This window comes from Maylandia zebra, unplaced genomic scaffold, assembly GCF_041146795.1.
Source record: "Maylandia zebra isolate NMK-2024a unplaced genomic scaffold, Mzebra_GT3a scaffold11, whole genome shotgun sequence".
Taxonomy (NCBI): domain Eukaryota; kingdom Metazoa; phylum Chordata; class Actinopteri; order Cichliformes; family Cichlidae; genus Maylandia; species Maylandia zebra.
This window is the reverse complement of record NW_027490041.1, coordinates 3980332-4007528: the sequence shown is the minus strand read 5'-3', so window position 1 is coordinate 4007528 and position 27197 is coordinate 3980332. Positions and strand designations below refer to the sequence as shown.

General features: G+C 47.7%; 2 long non-coding RNA genes across 2 annotated transcripts; one reads left to right on the top strand and one right to left on the bottom strand.

Moving 5' to 3' along the window:
* Nucleotides 1–11377: 11377 nt before the first annotated feature.
* On the top strand, nucleotides 11378–23291 carry LOC143416022 (uncharacterized). The gene is made up of 3 exons (XR_013096446.1): nucleotides 11378–11559; nucleotides 20382–20428; nucleotides 20577–23291. It is a non-coding gene; the product is annotated as an uncharacterized LOC143416022 (long non-coding RNA).
* A 1865-nt stretch (nucleotides 23292–25156) lies between these two features.
* On the bottom strand, nucleotides 25157–26347 carry LOC143415854 (uncharacterized). Its single transcript, XR_013096282.1, has 3 exons — nucleotides 26122–26347; nucleotides 25257–25421; nucleotides 25157–25179 (listed from the first exon to the last, which is right to left on the bottom strand). It is a non-coding gene; the product is annotated as an uncharacterized LOC143415854 (long non-coding RNA).
* Nucleotides 26348–27197: the final 850 nt, after the last annotated feature.

Below are 27197 nucleotides of genomic sequence, written 5' to 3'. Positions count from 1 at the left end.
GTTCATGCTGGACGCGCTTCGAGGTGCAAATGTGCACGCGATCAGCTAGAGGCATCTATCGTGTTCGGTGTGAACGCATCGTTAGTCAGCCTTAATGCAGAGCACCAGAGAAACTATAACCCAAACAATTATCCACCTAAATCATTCTGAATTCAAAAACTAAGTGAATATATTACAAAAAAAGAAAATGCACATGCAATTATTGTGACAGATTTTATCTTACTCCTTGTTATTAACTCCCCTAAACGCTGGTTTAGTTGAATTAAACCTTTCATCAATCCAGTTAATGCGGTTGCCGCGACTAAATTCCACTGACAAAAACAGGAATTTTAGAGCATCATAAAACACTCATAAAATCACCCAAACCATGTCGGTCAGTCTTACCACTACTACCAACAATCACCAACTCCGGCTAAGCAGAAAGTAACCCTTCATTCATGGAGCTATATGCGAAGACGTTACGGCTCTACGCGGCTTTCCCGCTCTTCAAAGTTAGCTAACTCCAGAGAAGAAAAACAGTCCTACCAATGCAGATAACCATGAAACAAACCTCATTCAAACTCAACAGAAACAAAAACAAAAAAACGAACTTACCAAAATAACCTCATCAGTTTTTGCTCTGTTGCAACAATTAGCGACTCCGGTTAAGTTTTTAAAAAAACATTAAATTCACCGACTTACATTTGAAAAATGTTTGGGTCTACAACCTCCCTGCTATATATAAATCTCCACACTACACAGGTAAAAATTTTTAACTAATAGTATTTATCTCTCACTCCACTAACCTAAATAAATATATCAAGAAATATTGCTTACCTCACTATCAGGTATGCCAAAGAAGTCACTCCACGTGCGCTCGTTCACTTCTCAACGGACCTTTCCGCATCCGGTGGGCGTGGAGCATGCGCAATACATGACGCTATCAGAGCCTTTGGTTTGATGGACCTCATTCTCATTGGATTGCCATGAACGAATTTAACTCATCAAAGTTTTCTTTGATTTATATTCAACAAAAAAGAATTAATCATTTAATGAGCATAAAAATGATTTGTTCATGTGATGTAAACATATTACTACTTTGTTAATCAAACACATGCCCTAGTTGATTTTTTGACACATTCTGTTGATATTCTGTTGATTCCTCTAATAAGAGGAGAAGTGGAGGTGTTTTGAAGGGCAACGTACTCTTATGTTAACAAGACAGGAAGTAGTTCCTGGGAACTGCTTCCTTTGTTATTGTCTAAGTAGAAACATGATGGTGAAACAGTGATGAGTTTGCAGAGGTGAATCCACAGCACACAACACAACAATGCTGTTGCGTGCTGAAAGCAGACTTCTCACAGATTCTGAGGCTGCAGGTTTCATCACTGTCCAACCAAAATTCACTGAACCAGCAGTAAATGAACGTCCAAAACTACGCTTCATGTTTAAAAAACAGATGATCAGGGGGATTTGTGTTTACATCTTTTTTGTGTGATCTGTTCACCTGCTGTTTCAGCTGTTTGGTGGTTGTTGAGATGGTTTTGTGAACTTTTAGCTGAGATTCTGACGTTTCTGTAGATACCACACATGTCTAATTACTTTGTACAGCATGAATGGCCATAACGAGGTTTTTAACAGTAAGAAAAGTTGTAAAACGTAAGAAAATATAGTTAAAAGTCCAAAACCTTCTACGTCTGGTCACTTGTGGTAAGGAGCAGATCAAACGAATAAAGAATTACGTTATAATTATAAATGGCTTCAACAGCACATTCAGGTCTGTGAGACTCATTCAGACACTGAGCCGTGGCTCTGTGCTACATGCACATATTTCTGCATCTCTGCCATTCAGACACACTTTATATATAGTTTATTTTATGTAGTATTCAATACTGAACTGTACATTTAGTCTTTTTAAAGGCAACAAGTTTTATTCAGTGTTTTCATAAAAGCCTTATTTTTATCCATTTACTGCTATTAGGAAGAACACGTGAGGTTTAAGACCTGGACCAGTTTGAAACCTTTTGTCCTCCACAATGGAAAATGGGTGGAAATAAAAATGGGTCTCACTTTAGCCAGCTCCTAATTTTATCAGTTCTACTCTCAGCGTCTCCTGTATATCTGTTATATAAATGTTGCACTCAGCTTTGTGGTCTCCAATATCACTGAAATGCAGCCAGATGCTGCTCATTTTGCTTTTTCACTCTTTCCTGACACGCTTGCATTTAAATACAGCTCCCATTTCTCTGTGTACTGGTCTCTACCACTACCCTTGCTGTCTATGGGACATTTCCATCCTCTTTCACATAATGATATGATCCCAGTCTGTCTCTGAAAGTGTTTGGCCACAGGGTTTGCTCATCAGAATAAAACCTCAGCCGTGCTCACATTGATTATCAGCAAGCCTGAAAATTCATCAATATTTGACATATGAAATTATCTCAAGGGCTGGATTTGGCCCACGGGCCATATGTTTGACACCCCTGGTTTACACAGTTTGGTATTCAATGTACAAGTCAGTTAGCTCTCAGCTAACTAGCAGACAAGCTAACTGCTGGGACTGCGTCTTTCTAACAAGAGCGTCAGACACTCAGACTGGTTTCCTTTGTGGATGATGATGTGTTCTCACACTGATCCTTCATGCTGATGCTGCCATCCACCCACTGCTCCTGGATTCCTCATCATCATCTCCATCAGCCCTCACAATACTCCACCTTCTTCAGCTCCATGTTCAGCAGCCTGGATGGACAGTAATTCTTTCCATGGGTTATGGTGGGACATTGAGAGCTGAAGTCAAACAGCAGTGAGAATGAAAGACTGATTCGTTTCTATTTAGTCTTGTGATGTGCAGCTTTGTTCAGAGCATTAAGGCCCAGCAAAGATTACTGAGGTCATAGAGTCCCTGATGAAACCTGTGTGCTTATAGAAACTGAGACCAGATGAACCAGAATAGAAGGACATTAAAATGAAGTGTCAGCTACACAAAGGCAAAGCTATTCAGTTGTTGCTGTGAGTTATTTAAATGGAGGATGGAGTCAGACTTTAAGCTGCTGGACTCAGTCACTATATCCTGTTGTCCTCATAGAACCTGGACACACAGACTCACCTGTGACACAGTGACACACAGTGTGGGCTACACACACATTAGAAAGTGGATCAGTCACACTTGTGCAATCATTTGTTGTGCTGGGAAACCATGAACACTTTGAATCACATTAATGGCTTTGTTACAGCAACATTCAATCATGAGTTCAAAAGTAGTGTATTGTGTACTTATTGTAATAGTACTGCAGTATGAGAAGTGCAACATTCAGTGTGCAGAAACAGATCAGGTGCTTTCTAACAGCAGTGTTCCCTTTAACACAGCAGCAGTTCAAATATTTCTGTCAGTCTGAGCTGAAACATGAATCTAATCAAATATCAAATCAAAGTTCTTTGCCTCTGCCAGGACGTTAACATTTGATCTAGTTTTTTACAAAGTTCCCTCAGCGTCCAGAGCCACCAACATACCTTTGATCAACAGCAAGTGAACATTTATAAATGTGTGTTTCCAGAACAGGAAGCAGCAGAACTATTGTTCTGTTATCAGGGAGCAGCACAAACGCTCTGAATGCTCTCTTTTCACTCCTGATGCTTTTATATGTCACTACTGCATGTCCTTAACTTTTGTCTTCTCTCTCCTTAGTTTGTGTTTTGTTCTTTTCTCTCTGAGCTCATCTCTTCTCTTTCCCCTCACCCTGCAACCAGTCATGGTAGATGCTACTCCTGGAGCCTGTTTTCACTGGGAGGATTTTTGTGTCAAAGGGAGTTCTTTTTCCCACCATCACCAACTGCTGCTCACAGTCGATTGTCTGATGTTTGGGGCTTTCTCTCTAATATTGGAGGCTGTTACCTTACTCTGTTAAACAGCTTCAGATGACTGTTGTTGTCTGTTGGGTATTGTCACTTATAAATAAAGTTACTGTGGAGTACACCAGGCACAGACACACGCACACACAGGCAGGTATAGCCAACTTCCACCTTTATTGATGTTTTGTATTTTGACAGCTGACTCAGTCGCACCGTCTGACAGCTCGAGCCCAGCTGATCTCTCCTGGCCGCTCCTCCTCGTCTCACTATAAACACAGCGGAGGAGACCATCATCAGTCCATAAACAATATCAGCTGCTCTTACCGGCCTCGCAGCGCCGCCCCGTTGAGCCTTCCGCTCCACTCCTCCCCTGCAGCTGCGCCCGGGGCCACGCCTCCGCCACACACCCCCACCGCCCGTTCGAGGACGGGGAGCCGTCCGGCCGAGCCAACTCCCCCCCCTGCGAGCGAGAGAGGAAATCGGCCACTGCCATCTGCGCCCCCGGCCTATGGATCACCTTGAACTTAAAGGGCTGCAACGCCAGATACCACCGGGTATCCGGGCGTTGGCATCCTTCATGCGGTGGAGCCACTGCAGCGGGGCGTGGTCCGAACAGAGGGTGAATGAGCGTCCCTGCCCACCGGATGGCCAGGCACTCCTTCTCCACAGTGCTGTACCGGCGCTCGCGCTCCGCCAGCTTCCGGCTGATGAACAGGACAGGGCGGTCGGCCCCCCTCACCTGCTGGGACAAAACGGCTCCCAGCCCTCTGTCCAAGGCGTCAGTCTGCAGAACAAAAGGGAGGGAAAAGTTAGGAGTGTGAAGCAGCGGCTCCCCACAGAGAGCCTTTTTCACCTGCACAAACGCCGCCTGGCACGGCCCCGTCCACTGGACCAGATCCGGGGCACCCTTTCGAGTGAGATCGGTCAGGGGGCTGGTTAGCTGCGCAAACCCCGGCCCAAAGCAACGATAGTAACCCGCCAACCCCAAGAACCGTCTCACCTCCTTTTTCGTCCTGGGGCGCGGGCAGGATGCGATAGCCGCCGTCTTCTCCACCTGTGGACGCACCTGCCCGCCCCCCAGGTAGTACCCCAGATACTGCACCTCCCTCCGTCCAACCGCGCACTTCTTCGGATTGGCCGTGAGCCCCGCCCCCCTCAGGGACTCCAGGACCGCGGCCACCCGCAGCACATGCTCCGCCCAGGTGTCGCTGTGGATGATCACGTCATCCAGGTAGGCGGCAGCATACGCTGTGTGCGGACGCAGTACCCGGTCCATGAGACGCTGGAAAGTGGCCGGGGCCCCGAACAGGCCAAACGGAAGAGTCACGAACTGGTACAAACCGTACGGAGTGTAGAAGGCTGTTTTCTCCCTGGCCTCGGCAGACAAGGGAATCTGCCAATAGCCCTTGGTTAAGTCCAGTGTCGTGAAAAAGCGGGCCGTGCCTAACCGGTCCAGGAGCTCGTCGACCCGAGGCATGGGGTAGGCATCAAAGCGTGACACTTCGTTCACCCTGCGATAGTTGACACAGAACCATATAGACCCATCCTTCTTCGCCACCAGAACGATGGGGCTACACCAGGCGCTGTGCGACTCTTCTATTACTCCCATCCTCAGCATTTCCGCCAATTCCCTCTGCACGATTTTCCGCTTATGCTCCGGGAGCCTGTAGGGCCGTGAACGCACCGTCACGCCGGGCTGCGTCATGAAATGGTGCTCGATGAGGGACGTCCGGCCGGGCAGGGGGGAGAACACGTCCGCAAAACGCTGTTGCAACGCGACAACATCCGCTCTCTGGGCCTGTGTGAGATGGTCATCACAAGGGAGGGAGGTGGGAATGATAGAATTTGGCACCTCAGGCCCCAACTCATCTCTCTCCTTCACCAAGCTCACCAGAGAAGCGGTTTCAAGCTCACGCCACAGTTTGAGGAGATTGAGGTGATAAATCTGCGTGGCTCCTCCCCTGTCCGACCGAGCGACCTCATAGTCCACGTCCCCGACTCGCCGTGTGACCACAAAGCGTCCTTGCCACTTGGCGAGCAACTTTTAGCTGGAAGTAGGGAGTAATACAAGCACTTTATCTCCCGGTGAAAATTGCCTGAGTCTAGCTCCTCTGTCATACAGGCGTTGCTGACGCTGCTGAGCCTGGAGCAAATTCTCCCGTGACAACCTCCCCAAAGTGTGGAGTTTTGCTCTCAGGTCCAACACGTACTGAATCTCATTTTTGGCGGGGCTCGGACTGTCCTCCCAGCTTTCTTTAATCAGGTCGAGCACCCCACGTGGCCTCCTGCCGAACAGCAGTTCAAAGGGAGAAAATCCCGTGGAGGCCTGGGGCACCTCCCGCACTGCGAATAACAGAGGGTCTAGCCAGTGATCCCAATCGCGTTCATCCTCGTTAATGAACTTCCGAATCATGGACTTTAAAGTCTTATTCAGCCGCTCCACCAGCCCGTCAGTCTGAGGGTGGTAGACGCTGGTCCGAATAGATTTAATGCCCAGTAATTCGTACAGTTCCCGCAGTGTACGAGACATAAACGACGTGCCCTGGTCAGTCAGTATCTCTTTCGGGATCCCGACTCGGGAGATGACCTGAAACAGTGCCTGTGCCACACTCTTTGCAGAGATGGTGCGCAGCGGAACTGCTTCCGGGTACCGCGTTGCGTAATCCACCAGGACTAACACAAAGCGGTAGCCGCGTGCACTCCGGTGAAACGGCCCGATGAGGTCCATGCCGATGCGCTCAAACTGAACCTCAATGAGGGGGAGAGGGCGCAGAGGCGCTTTCGGTATGGCCGGCTGGTTAACAAGCTGGCAGTCCGGGCAGGACGCGCACCAGCGGCGCACATCCGCTCGGATGCCCGGCCAATAAAATCGTGCCGTTATTCGCTCCAGAGTTTTCTCGTAGCCCATATGCCCTGCCATGGGGTTATAGTGGGCCGCCTGGAAAAGCGTTTCCCGGCGGCCCTGCGGCACCAACAACTGGGTGTGTGTTTCCTCTGTCTGAGTGTCACGACTCACTCGATATAATTGGTCATTTAATAAGACGAAACGCGGGTAGGTCTGCGCGGCCTCAGGGCGCACCACGTGACCATCAATAGCCATCACTTGGTCAAAGGCTGAGCGTAGGGTGTTGTCACGAGACTGCTCCAGTGGAAAATCACCCATGGGGGACACTTCCGGGGCCGGCGGGACGTCCCGTGAGGGACCCGCCAGCTCCTCCCCCCGGAGTCGGTGTCGGACGACCCCGCGTCACCGCTGAATGCCGCGCACACGCTACACCCCGCTTCCGGTCGTGATCGCACCCCCGCGTACTGCCCCAGTAGCTGATGATACCCCGGCCAATTGGTACCCAGAATCAGGGGGTGCGACAGGCGCGGGCTAACCGCCGCCGTTACTCTATGTGGTTTTTTTTTTTTTTTTTTTTTTTTTTTTAAATGACATCAGAAACAGCAGTATGCGACATTACGTGATGGCAGAGCTTTAGTTCATCCTTTGTCATTTTTTTTAATAAATAGGACAGGGGGAATGAATGAGAGAAAGAGGGGGAGAGAAAGAAAGAAAACCAAAGGGGAGAAGAGACGGTGAGAAGGGTGGGGGGGGGGGGGGGGGGAACAACTCCTGGGTCACCTGTATGGAGAAAAAAAAAACAAACAAAAAAAACAAACAGAGGAGACAGCAAACAACAAAGAGCAACATAATAATAGAGAAAACAAAGCACCATCACAATAAACTAGCTAGTCATAGATATCAATAGTTACTAAATAATAAACGATATTGTGCAGCACGCAAGTTAGACAGCGCACAGTGTGCTTTGAGGCAGCAGCCAAGAAAGCTTTAGTCCGCGTCTGTGAATACCCATGTGTACACCTGTGTGCATACCTGTGTGGATCAGCATGCTTGCATTCCAAAGGTTTCTCCATGTAATGATCTGCTAGGGAGTGTGGGGGGGCCACAGCCCCGTCCTCCAGGGTGTGAAGCGGGTATGGAGGAGATCAAAACTCCAGACATCCAGAGGCCCCCAGAACACAAGAGACCATGGAAGACCAACAGAGGGGCAGCCGCGCCACTGTTCCAGTAAGAGCTAAGGAGAGTCCCAGATGAGGGCTCGCCCAGCAGCCGCGGAGCAGAAGCCAGGGGGAGTTGCAGTGACGCGCCCGTGAGCTCCGCCGGCCCCCAGCTGTGCCTGAGTGACCGAGCCCCAGGCCGAGAGGCCGGGGGCACCCCACCTCCAAAGGGGGCCCGAGCGAGCCCCAGGCCCCAGGCCCCGACAAGCGGCCGCCAAGGAGTGAGCCGGTGTGTACCCGGACGCCCACCCCCAGACACAAAGAACCACCAGCACACTGACACCTGAGGGAGTCCGCCACCGGCAGGGGAAGTGGTGGTGGGTGGAGATAGGCCTCCAAACCTTGGAGGGCCTGAGGTGTCCCCAGAGAGGTGGCGTCTGATACCCAACCTGACATATAGACACACAGGCACACACAGACACAAACATCCATTCCCACCCTCATGCTCTCATGTGCACTCACTCCACACTCAACCAACGTGGAGACAGACATAAAGAGACGCTGTACACACAATCACACTCCCCAAGCGTACTCTACAAACCGGGTCTAGGTACCCTTGCCCCTGGAGGGGGAAATTGCACCCAGACCCAGGTGGTGTTACCCTTTTCCCTGCGGTGGGGAGAGGCAGACCACCCTGACTCCGCAGCAGCAGGGAGGCCCCACACCCCAGACCGCAGTCGGACGACCAACTCCTCCTACTAGCCCTCCCGCTCCAGCAGGCCGAAGAGAATGGGGGTGGGAGAAGACTTCAAACCTCCCTCCACCCGCTCATTGTAGTGTTGATGCATATGTGTTCTAAGGTGCAATTAAAACCCAGGAGGGCATGGAGCTACCTGCCAAGGAGCAGCAGGTAAGCGTATAGTCCCTCCTGCTAGCCCTCAATGACTAAGTGTATTTAAAATTGAGAGGTGGGCAACGACGTCAGGGGTGAGGTATACACCCTGATGGTAATTTGGACTCCGTGATTGTGCCCACCCCCAAGATCCTACATGTATGTGTAATGAGAGTGTGAATAATGTGAATGTCTAAGTTGTGGGATAAAATTGAGGCAGAGGCAACCAGAAGGGGACAGAGGGGGGGGGGTAGCCTCCTCTGCACCCTGGTGACATACCCCTACTCCAAGGCCCTGCATGTGTGGGTGGTTGTGAAGGAGCGGGAAGAGGGAGGCAGCTGGAGATGGGGAGGGAAGGAAGGGAGGGGCAGGTAACCCCTCCCTGGGGCCAGCTCCCCCGCTGACCCCAGTAGGCACTCCCACCCTTCGCGACCCGCCAGGGAAAGGGGGCCCAAGCCCATCAGACCGGGGCCCAGTGCAGTAGTGCCCCCCGGCTCCACAGAGCCCTGGACAGTCCACCCAACCCCACCACAGAGAAAACTGCACCCACCCCACCATCCACTCATCTTCCAGACTACATAAGACGGTAAACGCCCAGGCTGAGATCTTCCTCCACCTCTCCTGTATCTCCCCCTCCTGCAGAGAGTTCCTGAAGAGAAGAAAGCTCCTGCAAGATGTGACCATCCCCCCCACCAGTTGAAGAGCCCCCCAGGCGGCTCGATGCACCGGCGGCACCCTGCTCCAGGGCCGGGCCCCCATGCACCCACCCGCCCTCAACCCCGGCAACACACCAACCAGGACCCAAGCCCCCGAGGCCCGGCCCGGGCCCCAGCCCAGAGACGGAGCGCCCCCAGAACCTCACGCCCATCCCGGACCCACCCAGGGGCAGCCAGGTTGCCAGGTCAGTAACCCACGTCCGTCAGCACAGACCCTCCCCTAGCCCCGCTGCACGCAGCCGCGAGGAAACAGTCACCTGAGAGCCAACAGAGCCCCCAACCGGACGTGACCGCTACCCCGGGTTGAGCCCCCCAAGGAAGATGCCTCCGGGGAACCCTATGTGTTTTGCCCTTATATTTTAACAACAGCGGCACTATGGGATACCTGTGAACATCACCATGCACACACCTCACCTCCACCCATTCTGCCTCCAGCAATGCCCCGGGGCGAACCAAGCTTTGGTGTACGAGGGTCTGCGTGCAGCCCGTGTCCACCAACGCCTGGCGTATACCCCCTCGAGTCCTTACCGGAATACTGTATGTCCCTCCTGGATCGGGGGAGGGTGCTGGGGCGCCAGCAACGCGAAACACCTGCCCCACTTCCATGAGCGGACAATCCCTCCTCAGGTGCCCTGGCTGCCCGCACTTCCAACACTCCAGCCCCGGCGTCTGTGCGGCCCTCCGTGGCTCGGTGGCGGCTCCACTTGGCTCGGCTCCCCTGGACGGCACCAACGCCGCGAAAGGGTTAGTGGGGCTCAGCGCCGGCAGCCGCTCTGCCTGCCCTGGTGCCGGCACACGGCGTCTCGGGGCCGGCACTGGGGCCTGTTTGTTCGGCCTCCGTCCGGCGTCCCCGGGTTCCCCTGCTCCAGCGGCAAGGTGGTCTTCCGCTAGCGTCACCGCTACATCCAGGCTTGCGGGCCGGTGGCACCGGACCCATCTCGCCGTCTCCGCTGGCAATCCCTCCGTGAACTGCTCCAGCACCACCTTGTCCACCAGCTTCGTCTCGCCCCCCGATGCTCCCGGCTGCAGCCAGCGCACCGCCGCGTCGCACAGCTGCCGGGCCCAGGCGAATGGTCGGTCCGTTGTAGCCAGCCGACAGGCCCGGAACCGCCCGCGATGGTCTTCGGTGGTGAGCCCCAGCCTGTCCACCACCGCCCGGCTCACGTCCGGGAAGCTGCTCCTCGACGCCGGAGGCAGACTCAGGGCCGCTGTTTGTGCCTCCCCGGACAGCAGGGGGAGCAGCCGCGGAGCCCACTCCTCCCGCGGCCACTGCCAAGCCTCCGCCGTGGCACGGAAGGTCTCCAAAAAAACTTGTGGGTCGTCCCCGTCCCCCATCCGGGGCACCGCCACCGACAGTGGCGAGGGCTTCGGCGTGGCAGCGGCCCCGACCAGCCGTTCCAGAACTTGCGTCTGTCGGTCCGTCTGCTCCCGCAGCGCGGCCAGGTGGGCACGCATGTCGGCCGCCTGATCCCGGCTCATCGTCGCCATCTCCGCCAGCATCTGCGCCAAGAATTGCAGAGGCTGGGCGGGTGGCGTGGCCTGTGGGTCGGACATTTCCCCACCGGCACTGTCCTGGGTTTCGGCACCACCTGTGGAGTACACCAGGCACAGACACACGCACACACAGGCAGGTATAGCCAACTCCCACCTTTATTGATGTTTTGTATTTTGACAGCTGACTCAGTCGCACCGTCTGACAGCTCGAGCCCAGCTGATCTCTCCTGGCCGCTCCTCCTCGTCTCACTATAAACACAGCGGAGGAGACCATCATCAGTCCATAAACAATATCAGCTGCTCTTACCGGCCTCGCAGCGCCGCCCCGTTGAGCCTTCCGCTCCACTCCTCCCCTGCAGCTGCGCCCAGGGCCACGCCTCCGCCACAGTTACATTGAATGAATGTAAATGGATCGATGTTATTGTGACAGATTGTTGTTTTGTGTGTCTGCAGCCTGTCAGGCTGTCTGATCACAGAGGAAGGCTGTACTTCTCTGGCCTCAGCTCTGAGCTCCAACCCCTCCCATCTGAGAGAGCTGGACCTGAGTTACAATCATCCAGGTGACTCAGGAATGAAGCTGCTGTCGGCTGGACTGAAGGATCCAGGCTGGAGACTGGACACTCTCAGGTATGAAGAATGTCTGATAGAGGAGGAAGAGCTGGAAACATTTCCTGTGTCTTTCACTCACTTCCTGTTTGTTTCCTGCAGATGACACATGAACAATCACACATGCAGGAATATTTTCAGGGACAGACACACTAGTCTTGCTGGATAGAACGTGGATATTTATGTAGGGGGTCTCCAAGGAATCTGTTTGCAGGAACATCTAGGTCACAGGTGTACCTGAGATAGATGCCAGTGTACCTAATAAAGTGTCAGCTAACATTTGGAAATGGAAGCTTAAATAATGACAAACTCTACATTCACAGCTGAATTCACAATAATTTTTTTTCTCAAGTGCACATTTTTCTGTTATTCTCAAACAACAAAATGAGAATGAAATATTGATTCTAACAGGGCCCATAAACAGCATTAGCTTAGCAGCATTAGCTTATCAGAGTTTCCATCATGGTCACACAAATCCTTAGCAGAGCAAAGTGGCCTACTTAGCAATAGCTGCTTAAGTCGTATACAGCAAGGGAAAACAGTATTAACATTAGCTGCTAATGGCAGCTTACTTAGCATAAACTCTTCACATCTTTATAATACAAGGGAAAGGAGTCACTCATGGAAGCCTATTGAGCATTAACGTCTCACATCATTATAACACAAGAGAAAAGGGTATTAGCGTTAGCTACTAATGCTTATTCACCTCAAATTAGCTTTAGCTGCTAATGGTAGCCTACTTAGCATTAACTCCTCACTAATATAATGCAAATTCACCTCAAATTAGCACTAGCTGCTCACATTGTTAAAAGGGAAGAGAAAACAATATTAGCATTAGCTGCTAATAATTATTCACCCCTAATTAGAGTAAGCCGCTAAAAGCAGCCTGCTTACCATTAACTCCTCACATTGTTGTTACCCAACGGAAAAGAGTATTAGTATTAGCTACTATCATTTTTAATAAGTAAAATAAAACAGTGTTATTGGATAATGCTAACTCACATTAAATTAGCATTAGCTATTTACAGCAGCGTACTTAGAATTAGCCACTCACACTGTTAAAAAGTAAGGGAAAACAGTATTAGCAGTAGCGCATAATGCTAATTCACGTCAACGTAGTATTAGTTAATAATGGCAGCCTACTTAGCATTAACTGCTCACTAATATAATGCTAATTGCATCAAATTAGCATTAGCTGCTCAAGTTGTTATAAGGAAAAAGAGAAAACGATATTAGCATTAGCTGGTAATAATTATTCACCCCTAATTAGAATTAGCCGCTAATGGCAGCATATTTAGCATTAACTCCTCACATCGTCATAATGCAAATGAGGCTAACTTGCATTAAATTAGACTGCTGTTATTAGCTAATGCTATTTAGCAGTAGCTGCTCACATTGTTATAAAGCAAAGGAAAACGATATGAGCATTAGCTTCTAATACAAATCAAAATGGCGCCGGTGAGGTCGGCTGCCGTGCTGGATGCTCTGCCCTAACTTCTCCACTTTTTGCAGTTTTTCGTCACTTTTTGCTATATCTGTGATAATCTTGCATGGGCATCATGCAAAACACACAAATCCGCTACAGTAGAGACACTTTGGTTTCTATTGGTCTGCAGTACACGAACATTTCACCATGTTTAACTCCGGACCCAACGTGGCCAAAGGAGATCCTGAGAGAGAACAAAGGACGCGACCCTAAGCGACGGCCTCGAGGTAAAAGAGCCGGCATCAGGAACAGGCTACGGGCTCGCGCACACCGCGCACCCATGCCCAGTATCCTGCTAGCCAATGTTCAATCCATCGAGAACAAGCTTGATGACCTCAGAGCCAGAATCAAGTTCCAGAGAGACATTCGGGACTGCAACCTCCTCTGCTTCACCGAGACTTGGCTGAACCCAGCGATACCAGACCACGCCGTGCAGCCGACGGGGTTCTTTTCGGTTTACCGCATGGACAGGACAATGGAGTCGGGGAAGAAAAGAGGTGGTGGAGTGTGTTTGATGGTGAACAACAGATGGTGCGACAGCACAAACATCTCCCCACTCACACGCTCTTGCTCGCCCAATCTGGAGCTTTTGATCGTTAAGTGTCGCCCTTTCTATCTCCCTCGGGAATTCACTGCGGTCATTGCCTGCACTGTTTACATTCCGCCTCACGCGGACTCGGACACTGCCTTATGTGAGCTACATGAGGCTCTCACACATCAACAAACACTTCACCGAGATGCCGCACTCATTGTTATGGGAGATTTTAACAGAGTGAATCTCAAACGGACATTTCACAACCTTCACCAGCACATCAACTGCCCCACCCGGGGCACGAGGACATTAGACCACTGCTACACCCCGTTCAAGAACTGTTACAAGGCTCAACCCCTGCCGGCATTTGGAAAATCGGACCATTCCGCCATCTTCCTCATACCTGCTTACAAACAAAGGCTAAAACCACCAATCAGGAGGGAGGTTGCTCGCTGGACGGACCAATCGGTGGCCGCGCTGCAGGACGCACTGGATGACGCAGACTGGGACATGTTTCGGCGCAGCTCTGATGACATCAACATGTTTACGGAAGCGGTTGTGGGATTTATCGGGAAACTAGCGGACGACACAGCAGAAAGAACTATCATCCGAACGTTTCCCAACCAGAAGCCGTGGGTGAATAAAAACATCCGCGACGCTCTGAGATCATGCACCGCTGCCTACAATGAAGGGCTCGTCTCCGGTAATATGGACCTATACAAGGCTGCGTCCTACAACGTGCGCAGCGCGGTCCGAAAGGCAAAGCGGAGCTACGGGGAAAAACTAGAGTCACAGCTACGACAGTGCGACTCTAGGAGCCTGTGGAAAGGACTGCGGACTATAACGGACTATAAACGACCAGCTTCTTCAATGATGAATGCCGATGCTTCACTGGCTGATGAGCTGAACACGTTTTATGCTCGCTTCGACGCCGCAGCAATTAAAACAACAAACGGCTGCGCGCGCTCGGAGTGCACCAGTGAAGAAAATGCATTCGTCATCACAGAGCATGCCGTGAGGAACACCTTCAGGAGGGTGAACACCAGGAAGGCAGCAGGACCAGATGCAATCCCTGGCCGGGTCCTTAGAGCCTGCGCTGATCAACTAGCACCGGTGTTCACGGAGATCTTCAACCTCTCCCTGGCCCAAGCTGTGGTTCCCACGTGCTTCAAACGGTCCATTATTGTCCCTGTTCCAAAGAAACAACAGCCCGCTTGCCACAATGACTACCGTCCAGTAGCACTGACTTCAATTGTGATGAAGTGTTTTGAAAGACTGATGAGAGATCACATCACTTCTTCACTTCCTGCCACCATCGACTCACTTCAGTTTGCTTACCGGACTAATCGTTCCACAGACGATGCCATATCTCACCTGCTCCACACATCCCTGAGTCACCTGGACACTGGCACAGGGAATTATGTTAGGATGCTGTTCGTGGACTACAGTTCAGCATTCAACACAATAATTCCCTCTAAGCTTTTCACCAAGTTGACGGATCTAGGACTCAGCTCATCACTGTGTCAGTGGATCCTCAACTTCCTCACAGACAGACCCCAATCAGTGAGGGTAGGAAAACAAGTCTCCCCCTCCATCTCACTCAGCACTGGAGTGCCTCAGGGCTGTGTTTTAAGCCCCCTGCTGTACTCACTGTACACTTATGACTGTGTAGCCACATCAGACACCACCTCCATTGTCAAGTTTGCTGACGACACTGCTGTTGTTGGCCTGATCTCCGACAACATCGAGACGGCCTACCTGGAGGAGATTAGGAACCTGGAGACCTGGTGCCAGAAGAATAACCTCCTCCTAAACATCAGCAAGACTAAGGAGCTGATTGTGGACTCCACTACAAAGCAGGCGAGGAATTACAAACCCCTCATCATCAGTGGCACGCCAGTGGAGAGAGTGGACAGTTTCCGATACCTGGGTGTCCACATCACTCAGGACCTGTCATGGTCCTGCCACATCAACACCCTGGTTAAGAAAGCCCGCCAGCGTCTCTTCTTCCTCAGAAGACTTAGAGACTTCCATCTGCCACTGAAGGTGCTCAAGAACTTCTACTCCTGCACCATCGAGAGCGTCCTGACGTCAAACATCTGCACCTGGTTTGGGAACAGCACCAAGCAGGACAGACGACATCTGCAAAGAGCGGTGCGCTCGGCAGAACGCATCATTCAATCAGAGCTCCCTGACCTGCTGTCCATCTACACCAAGCGGTGCAAGTCCAAAGCTAGGAAGATTATGATGGACCTCTCCCATCCCAACAATGGACTCTTCTCACTGTTGATGTCTGGGAAGCGCTTCCGCTCCCTTAAGGCCAAAACAGAGAGAATGAGGAGGAGCTTCTTCCCCCAGGCTATTCGGGCCCTGAACCAGGTGTAGGACTGGACTCTCCCAAACACATCACTATAAGACTGGCCTCTCACACACGTCACCACACGCACCACCACACATTTCCTATAATCCTATAATTCCTATAATTTATAATCCTTATCTTTATAATCTCTTCTGCTATTTGCACATTCTTTACTGTAAATTCCTAAGTTAATTTGTAAATTTTTGTAGTAAATTGTAAATATTGTAAAACTTTTCTTCTGTCATTTAATGGTCGGGCATTGTACAGCTACAAGCATTTCACCCCCATGTCATACTGTGTATGGTTGTGTGTGTGTGACAAATAAAATTTGAATTTGAATTTGAATTTGAATTTGAATTTAATGCATATTTGCCTTAAATTAGACGTAGGTGCTAATGGCGGCCTACTTAGCATTAGCAGCTCAGACGTTGTAATGCTAGGAAAAAGAGTGTTAGCATTAGCCGTTCACATTGTTATAAAGTTAAGGGAAATAGTGTTAGCATTAGCTACTGACATTGTTAAAAAGTAAGCGTTAGCATTAGTGCATAATGCTAATTCACATCAAATTAGCATTAGTTAATAACGGCAGCCTATTTAGCATTGGCAGATAATGTTGACCTTGGCCCACTGGAAAAGTTCAGAACTAAAGATTTAGGAGTGTTTCTCGATAGCTCTTTCTCATTTGAGAAACAAATGAATTCTGTTATTAAAACCAGCTGTAAGGTTTATATTGTTGATTGTCATTTATGCTTAGAAATATTTACTCATATATGCTTAGAGTTGTATAATCGATTGCATGATGATAGAGGTTTGATCCTTTGTAGTCTGTAAAGACTCTGTGTGCCTTCCAGAGTGCTCTGGCATGCACACACCACTTGGGGCCATGAGAGAGGTCGTACCCTCTCTTACTGATTTATGGTGTAGGACAGGGGTCTCAAACTCAATTTAGCTGGGGGCCGCTACAGGCAGAGTCTGGGTGAGGCTGGGCCGCATTAGGTTTTCCACAAGAAAGGCATGGTTAAAAAATTCCAATCTTCTCAAATCTCTTTATTTTTATTTTTTAACACAAAATATGAAAAATAAATAAACAAATTAAGAATTAATAAGAAAATCAATCAATCTGTAATACATAAATAAAATAATAATAAGATATTTTTAGTCAGTGAACTTGTGTGTTTTCTATATCTGCTGTGTTTAGATTGAAATGTCTGTATTAACAGTTCTATAACCTTCTTCTGAACATGAATGGAACACTGTAGAAAATGAACTGTTCTTCTGAACATGGCTTCTCTTGCCTACTCCTTGCTGCTAGAGACCTGGCAGCGTTTCCTCTCGCATAGCCGAGCCAGATTTGGCCTGAGGGAGGAAGCAGTTGCGACCCTCAGTATGTCTTGAAGATGATCATCCGTAAGTCTGGACCTGTACTTGGACTTATTGAAGTTCAAAGTGGAGAAGAGCTTTTGGCACAAGTATGTGCTACCAAAAAGGCACATGGTCCGCTTGAACATTCGGGAAAGCCGAAGGAAACTAGGGCTCAATCCTCTCAAAAATTGTCCAAGCTTGTCTGCTTTTCCACTCACCTCCCTGAACTTTGCTTTGAGTTCAGAGTTGCACTGCAGCTCAATGAGCTCCATTTGAAGAACAGAAGGGGCATCTTGCACATCAAAGGAGAAGGGGTCCGCAAAAATGTGAAAGGTGGCTCTGTGTGTCTTGAAGTCAGCAAATCTGTGATCAAATTCCTCCTGTAGCCTCAAAATGACATCAACATACTCGTCAGCACTGAATGGTGTGCCTGCATCCACGAGTGCCTTGCATGCTGGGAAATGGCAAAGGTTTGTCTGAGAGAGCTGAGCTTTCCAGAGCGCCAGTTTTGTGGAGAATGCTCTCACGTTGTCATAGGCAGCACTGACAAGTTGCCCCTGGCCTTGTAACGTCTTGTTCAGGACATTAAGCTCATGTGTCATATCAACAAGAAAAGCTGAGTCCATGAGCCATTTGGGATCAGTTAGCACAGGAACACTAACTCCATCCTTCTCCATGAAGGCTTCACTTCTGCTCTCAACTCAAAAAGTCTCTTTAATACATTTCCCCTGCTGAGCCAACGTACCTCAGTGAAGTCGAGCACATCCCCATATTCTGACTCCATTTCCTCTAAAAAAGCACAGAACCTTCGGTGCTTTAAGCCCCTGGATCTGATTTGGTTGATGCATTTCACAACAATAGACATCACATTGTCAAACTTCAGGCATTTGCTGCAAAGGACCTGCTGATGGATGATGCAGTGCAGAGCAATGGCCTCCTCCACGCCTTCCTCTTCCAGTTTGTTTTGTGCCACCAGTCCATTTTTCCTCCCTGTCATTGATGGCGCTCCATCTGTTGTTATTCCAACAAACCTCTTACATGGCAAACCAACATTCTCAATGGCATCACACAGCTTGTAAATATCTGCTGAGCACTGGTCTGGCCATGCATTGGAATTACTGTGAGTCTCAACGCGTAGAGAACGTCATTTCTGCTTCTTTTTCTTGCAACCGTAGCACGGCGATCGGCAGATAAAAAGCCGGTAGCAGTCTCCTTTGTTTTTACGCTCGATGTTCATGTCTTTCATGACGACACGAACACCGTGGCGTTTGCAGATGGTAGAAAGTGCAGGGATAGCGAGCGCAAAAAAGGCGACTGCTCACGGCGCCGGGCTGTTGTTACAGGAGAAAGAAGCGGAAATGACACCGTGACATATAACAAATAACATCAGCTGTTTCTGATGTTAGTTGTTTTGACTGCTTTTACATTATATTGAAATATATGTAATGTTCATGTTTGCTGCAATGCAAACGCAGTGATGCAAATAAAAACATCGAGCCACAAATTACGGTGCGACCCTATAATTAGTCCGGGTTACCGGGGACTGTTGTTGCCGATGAACAGGTGTCGCTATGTGACTGCAGACTAAATTGGGCTGCATTGAGTTCATGACTTTTCTTTTATCCGCCGCCTACGCATCACTGTGAGAGTTAATATGAGATCTCTCTCTGTGGAAAATAACTTTAAATCCCACTGACGTGTGTATAAATCTATATACGTATAATGTCCCGCTGGGCAGCAACTTAAAAAAACAACTTTTTTTGAAGTGTTGTGAACGCAGCGCGCTGGGGCGAATGTCGGCGTTTGCCCAATAGAAAGGAGGAAGCCAGCCAGGCACAGAAAGAAAGAAACACTCCAGGGCAACGCTGCTGGAACTTTGACTCATTGAGAAATGTTTCCCTGCTTGCATCAAGCCCGGCTGCTGTCCCCTGAGATCCATATCCCACCCTGATTGGTGGCTTAATTCAGCTCCGCCCACAACACTGTAAAGTGTCATACATTATCAAACTAACATTACATTTTCATATTAAGGTGGGGCCAAAAACTATCGTCCTGCGGGCCGCAATTGGCCCGCGGGCCGCGAGTTTGAGACCCCTGGTGTAGGAGGACACCTGCTCTGTGTCTGGTTAAGTATAAGAGCCCTTTGTTAGGGGGACCGCTGGACTCTTAGCACCAGCTTTGGGGTCACAGGGTCACATCTGGAAAACACACACACACACACACACACACACAGACACACACACACACACACACGCACGCACACACACACACACACACACACACACACACACACACACACACACACACACACAGACACACACACACACACACACACACACACACACACACACACACACACACACACACTATGCACAGACTGGGACTCTTTGTTCATACCTGTGTAAGACATCATATGTTAATGAACTTGTGCATATCCATGTAAGCTCAATAAAGAGCAGTGTTACGAGGGAGCAGACGAGAGCGACTGAGGTCAAGTGAAGGAACGGCGCTGTCACAGTTCTCTCCCTCATCAATTGTCTGCTTCCAGCGGTGGGTCTGTGCTAGACGACCCATCACCAGCTTCTTCCACTGGTTACCAGTACGTGGTAGAATCCACTTCCAGATCTGGTTGTCTTTAAATCTGTGAATGGATTGGCTCCATCTTATCTCTCTTTAACAAAAGAATCCAAGTGGAGCCCTCAGGTCTGCAGATAAGCAGCTTCTGACCAGAACTAGACGTAAAAACAGAGGTGAGCTTTATCGATGGCTGCAGCCAAACTCTGGAACAGTCGCCCTTCACATCAGGTCGTCACCAACACTGGACATTTTTAAAAGCCGGTTGGAAACACATTTGTACTCTGTAGCTTTCAATCCTGACCAGTCTTTATAGTCATTACTGTGGATGTTTCCTATTTTCTCTCTACTCTGTGCAGCACTTTGGCTCAAGCTGTTTTTAAATGTGCTGATAAATAAATGTAGATTTCTTTGAATAAAACAGTGGAGCCGAGCTTTGAGCTCAGTGTGTAACAGTGTGTGTGTGAGAGCCATGTAATGTCCATGTGTGCATGCTGACTGTGCTGCTCTGACCCCCCTCCTCCTTTCAGGGTGGAGCCTGCTGGAGTCCGATGGTTGAGACCAGGTCTGAGGAAGTGTAAGTGTGTTTTTAATGGGATTCATGAAAACAAAGCAGCACACATTCAACCATCTTCATCATGTCAGGAGTCATCATCAAAGTGTCAATCAATGAACAGATGATGGATCAATAACTGCAGCTGGATTGTGTTTGTTCTCTCCATCAGATTCCTGTCAACTCACAATCGACACAAACACAGTGAACACAAACCTCCAACTGTCTGACAACAACAGGAAGGTGACACATGTGGAGGAGGTTCAGTCATATCCTGATCATCCAGACAGATTTGATGGTTATGTTTATCAGCTGCTGTGTAGAAATGGTCTGACTGGTCGCTGTTACTGGGAGGTCGAGTGGAGAGGAAGAGTTTATATATCAGTGAGTTACAGAAGCATCAGAAGGAAAGGACGCAGTGACTGTTTGTTTGGATACAATGATCAGTCCTGGAGTCTGTACTGTGATTATAATGGTCCTCAGTCTGTCTGTCACAATAGAATAAAAACATCCATCTCCTCCTCGTCCTCCTCCTCCTCTGTCTCTAACAGAGCAGCAGTGTATGTGGACTGTCCTGCTGGCACTCTGTCCTTCTACAGAGTCTCCTCTGACACTCTGATCCACCTCCACACCTTCAACACCACATTCACTCAAACTCTTTATCCTGGGTTTAGACTCTGGTTTCCTGGTTCCTCAGTGTCCCTGTGCTGAGTGGAGTGTAAAGAGTGTCTCCTGTTACAGAAACACTCTGACTGTTGAACAGATAGTTCAGTCTGTACATGTCTGTCTCTTTCACTCACAAACACGTTTTCAGATTCATGGATTCAATCAGTTGATGTTTGAAACTCTTCTAAATGATTCCTTGTAAACTTCTTCCTCTTCAGTCACAAACAAACAGGAAGTGATGTCACATGTGTTCCTGTCCACACAGCAGAATGAGTCTATTGCTGACAGTGATGTACAAACAGAGTGAGCATTTCTGAGGCCCAAAATAAACTGAGTAGTTCACTGAATGAACAATGGACTGTGAGCTCAGCTCCTTCATCATTAGTATGGATTATATATGTATATGTATTATATTAGTATCATATATATCAGGTGCTGCTGCTTTCAGTCATTGTGCAAATGTGCTGTTTGTAAGCTTGTAAAGCTGCAGTCAGCTGAGACTGAAGAAGTCACCTGATCAGTGAGCAAACGTTTCTGAAAACGTCCAGATGAACAGAATCAACCTTTTGGGATCAGCCAGCAATGCAGCATCATTGTTGTTCAGCTTCAGAGGTTTGCAGGAATGAACTGATGACCAGAAACAGCTGCAAAGTCCAAGAAAATACCAGCTGGAGTTCAGCTGCATTTGAAGAAGTCAAAGAAAAGTAAGGATGGCAAAGGGCGACGTTTTCTTCCAAAGAGCTGCAAACATGGTCGACGCCTCATTAGAAGAATCATCTGGACATTTGTGAGGAACTCTAACCAAGAAAGCAACGTCACACAGATCCAACAGACAGTTTCCATGACTGCAAGTGTTGAGTGGAAAAATGCTACATTGCATTATTGCATCCTCTCACCACAGGAGGCGCTGTTGGCACCACTGATTGCTGATCAGCTGTTCTCTGATGATCTGATTGATACTGTGAATAACGGGACTCACTGAACTCTGTGACACAGTGAAGATTACAGAGTTTAACTTCAACATCTGACTGACGTCACACAGACAGAAGGATGAACCAGTGAGGCACAGAACACAGTTACTGGAGATACTGGATCAGCTCCATGTGAACCTCTGATGGAGAAGCTGCTGAGCCAGAGAAACATCAGGACATGACAGCAGCTGCACTTATCTAACAACATGTAGCAGAGCTGATCTATGTTAGAGGATCTATCACAGCAGCTGAAGCCAAAGTCCAACACTGGATACCAGCTGAGCCTGTGCTGAGTGTAGTGTTACAGGAAAGGGCAGAAACACTGGTAGCTCCCAGTGATGCTGACTGGGGCACAGAGCTGAATGATGCAGCATCAGGACACTGTTTCAGTCTGACTGACAGAGAAACCTGTAGCTGTATCTACATGTGAGGCAGAGGCCACACAAGCAGCTTTCTATGTTTCACAGTGACTGAGATCTTCAGTGGGGGTGGACATGCTCCTGTACAGACCTCTGAGGAGAACCAAGGTGCAGTCAAAGAGTCCAGTCTGTCCTCACAGATGTGAACATGTGCTTTCATCAGGTCTGCTGTCAGCTAGCAGGCTCACATCAGAATCACTGTTCCTGAAAAACACAGTCTGTGTGACATCATCAGTCAGCTGATGGTCCCAGATCTGAATGGTTTCTGTCTCTACTGAGGAAGTCAGAGAATATCACTGAGGTGTGGATCAGGTCTGAGTGAGCTGTGGAGGGACAGCTTTAAACAGTCCACAGGTCTCACGTCCTGCTCAGTCTGGTAGCAGATACCTCGTATTGTTCCAGATGTGCTGACATCAGCAGCAGCACAGCTGTGTGATACCATGAATCTCAGTTATTGATCCAACACACAGTAAATACAAAGATCAGGATTTCTGAGAGTAATCATTATGAGTCTGAACACATGATCACTGAATGTTAGTCTCCACAATAATAAGCTAACACAAGCAAACACAGCTTTCAGCTCTTATTTTGAAACTGGCTTATTTAGAGAGCTGTGATGTGAGCGTGCCTGGCTCTGAGGCACTTGGGTCAGCCTCTGTTGTTTAGAAGTGTTACAGACTGTGAATGACACAGACCTGTCAGTTTCCATGTTTGTCTGTAACACAGCTCAGGGCTCCATGCTGAACGCATCCATCCAGTGTTATTGATCCAGGACTGATACCAGCATTGGGATCAATACTACAACACACAATCACATGTGTCCACGTGATGCAGGTTGAAGAGCAATCAGATGTCTCTGTATGAGGAGGCGGGGTCACAGGAGGTTCACAGAAACTCTGCAGCAGCATCATCAGCTCACATGGAAACTTTGATGATTCACTTCTGTAGTGTTTTTACAGAAACACGTCACAAAATTAGCTCCACCTGTTTTGTGAGCTTTGAGTTTCTTGTCTTCATCCTGGATTCTTGTGTTGCTGTTTTTACACACAGCAGATATTTCCTGGTTGCTTCCTTGATGACCACATGAAGCTTTCTGAAGCTTGGATTGAAAACGCTTCATTACTCAAAGCTTTCCAACACAGGCCTCTGTGCTGCCATCTGGTGGACAAACATGTGAAGTGCAGCGTGAAGCTACAAATGAAACTGCTTCAGCTACGTTTATATATAACATACTATAACCTATATAACTATATGTATAGTGTATTATGTAGGTGTTAGAGCTGGGGGTAGAACTGCTGATGGCCTGGTTGTTATTTATGTTCCCCATGGTTCACCAGCTCTCACACAACATCAGCACTAATGATCCACGTCCTTATAAACCTCTGAATCAGGTCCTGAAGCAGTGACGTCCTGAGTGAAGACCTCACTGATCACATGACTCTGTCACCTGGACTCAGTGTTTCTGAAGCAGTGTGCTGGGTTTTTAAAAATACGTGGCTGCTGCCTGATGTTGGGCCCACAGAGGAAGACGACTCACTCGCTCTTCTTCACTTCCTCCTTAAACATGTGGAAGGAGAGCAAAGTGCTGCCAGACTCTTATTTCTGACAGGAACAGAAGAAACCACAGCAAACTGGTCCAGTTCTTCATCTTCATCACAATCTGTTTATTTCTGATGGTGTCTTCAGTCTGAGGTTTGAAGTTTCCATGTCTGTGTGATGTGTGGTGTGAAGGCTGCTGGTTAAACTGCACTCAGAAAAATAAAGGTGCCAACTGGAACCAAAAGTGGTTCTTTAGACTGATGCCATAGAAGAACCTTTTTTGGTGCCACAAAGAACCTTTCAAACAATGGTTCTTTGAAGAACCATTTCTTTCAGTGGTTCATTGAAGAACCATTAAATGTGCCCCAAAGAACCATCAAGAAATGGTTCTTTGGGGCACCTTTAATGGTTTTTCAAAGAACCTTTTTAAAAATGGTTCTTTAAAAGAACCATTTTAAAGAACCTTTTTTGAGTGGTTCTTTAAAAAAACATTTTAAATCTTTCAAAATAAAATGTATCATAAATTGAATTTGAGTAGGGTAAAATAAATACGACCACAGCATAGACATATATTAATGGTTTATTGTCATTTTGTAGTTACCAAAAGACAAAAAGGCATTTTAACCCTCAGCACAACATCACTACTGATACATGTCACATATTAGTGTTTTAAACAGTAATAATTAAATATATTTGCTATACTATAAATAAATATACATATAAATACTATAGCTACAGATAACACAACAAATAATACATGTATTGTTTAATTAACAAAACATCAGAAAGTGATAAAACACATTAGAAATAGCAATAGCTTCATAACAGACCAATAAATCAACACATTTTCATCAGCAGATGTTTGCATGTTCAATAAAAACATTTCAACAACAAGTTTATGATTAAAATGATCAATGAACTTCAGCCTTACGCTATGTAATGTATGTTTCATGTTGTACTCATGGTCCTTTGTTAGTCCAGTTTAGGATAATGTCTCTGACGTATGTTTCATATCAAATATATGTCATATCAAAACAAGCCCACACCTGCAGTTGTTTCAGTTTTTCACTGGTGTTTCTTGTCAGCTGGTCAACCTCACTCAGGCGGACATCCATATCAGCCAACCAAACGACAAGCTCCTCCTTTTGTGCTTAAAACCCTCCCACTCTGAGACAAGGAGCTGAAAGAGAGAGAAAAGAGTCAATTATAAAGAAGAGAGAAAAGTGAAACCCTCCTCAGAAGGTCTGACTCACATACCTGCAGTTGACCTGTGATGGACTCCAGTTTGGCGTTCACGTCATCCCTCGCCGATGCCAACAGCCGAGTCTGCAGGGTGCCCTGGAAGAGCTGAGTTAATGTTCGACTCCTCCTGGTCAGGCTCTACAGCTGGATGAGCCGAGGTCTCCCCTCTCGCCGCTGCCTCTGAACACAGAAACACAAATTGCATCTGAAGCAGGAGCCTGGATTTTTTTTGCTATTCTTTTCTAAATCCAGGCTTGATCACGTGGCGGTATTTGGAAAACTTTTTTGGCCAGTGGACGACTGTTGTCTTGCAGAAAGTCAAATCAAACATATGCGATACACAATCAATTCACAAGAACACATTATAAAAAATAAGTCCAGTTCTTGCCTGATTTCAAGTGAAATCTGCATCAAAACAGGGTGACAGAAGTAAAACGAGTGCACAAAGCTTCATTTTGTACAAGCCTGCTATTACAGTTCTCCTCTATGCAGACGACTTTCCTGTTTTCAAGGCACAACTTGGATCTGCTGTACGAATCTTATGGATACACACTAAATGAAACAATAGTGTGCATGACTCCAGATTCTGATCCCTCATCCTAATATGGTCCCAACATAGCAACAGCAATAATGCAAATGTTGAGGCTTCAAAATACAAAGTCCATAAACCAATGGCTGACATGGGTTTTATCATAAGGGTGATAAATATACAGATTTCAGTCTGTCTTAGAGATTTGATGTTCATTTACCTGCAGATGCAGTATACGTGCCTGCTCCATGTTTTTTCACAACATTTTGCACATCACTATTTAATACAGGAAGTAGGTGAACTAAAACAAGTCATCGTTCTTTGTGAGAGGACCATATTAATGAAACAAACCTCAATGACATCATAGGGATCCCTAAAGATGCTCCTGCTGCTTCTCTTCCTCCTCATCCTAAGCTTCCTTCTTCTTGTCCTCGCCTTCCATCCAATTGTAATTCAACCTAATTGTGTTTCTCCCCCTCCTCTTCCTCATTTTGTTGGAGCTGTGAACACAATTAATGTGAATCTGGATTAATTTGTGCAAACAAGAAAAATCTACAGCTTTTTGGTCAGAGGTGCTCTTGTGATTTAAGCCGGTGTTAAGGTTCAAAATATTGGGGATGGACACCAGAGGAAAAACCCACAATAACAACACTGGTCCGGTCGGGTTGAGTCAAACGATGATTTAATGGTCACACGTGGGAGATGGACACTGTATGCAGACAGTCTCAGATCTCATCTCAAAAAACACATCACCATAGTTTTATGAAATCAGGGTATTAGAACGCCCCCTCATGCGTAGTGACAGGTGTAACACAATCAATGTTGACAATTTTATTTAACACAAAAAATAACATTGTCTCCTTCCCGAGGGCAGACGCTGACTGCCCCCGTCTCCTGGAACCGTCTGTACCCTGCTAAGACACAACATGGCAGCTACAAGGACTCTTTCATTTATTAAGACCATCAGTGTGTATTGCTCTGAATCAAGTATATAATATTAAATGAATATTGCTGGATCAGCTACTTCTACTTAAAACATATTAAAACATGACTAAGCACAAAATCACCAAGGATAACATCGTATAAGTGCTGTGTAAGCGCGTGTGGCCTTCCAAGCTCAAAGCCTTTGCCCTCCATAGATCAGCCAGACATCACGCTGGCTGTAGCTTTTAACCTTTAATTAACTTGAGCACAACTCTAGAATAAGCAACAAACTGCAATGTGTATGGAATGATCATGGTTACACCTGCAATGAAAAATGATGTTATTATTCTGGTACCTGTAAGGGAAAAATCAAACTAAAGTTAAAACCATCACTGTAATGCAAAGGATAATATAAGGTCAAAAACTTCAATTTATGTAAAATGCAAAGCTGGTTATATACTTCTGATGAACTAATAATGCCATATTAAAATAATGGATAATAA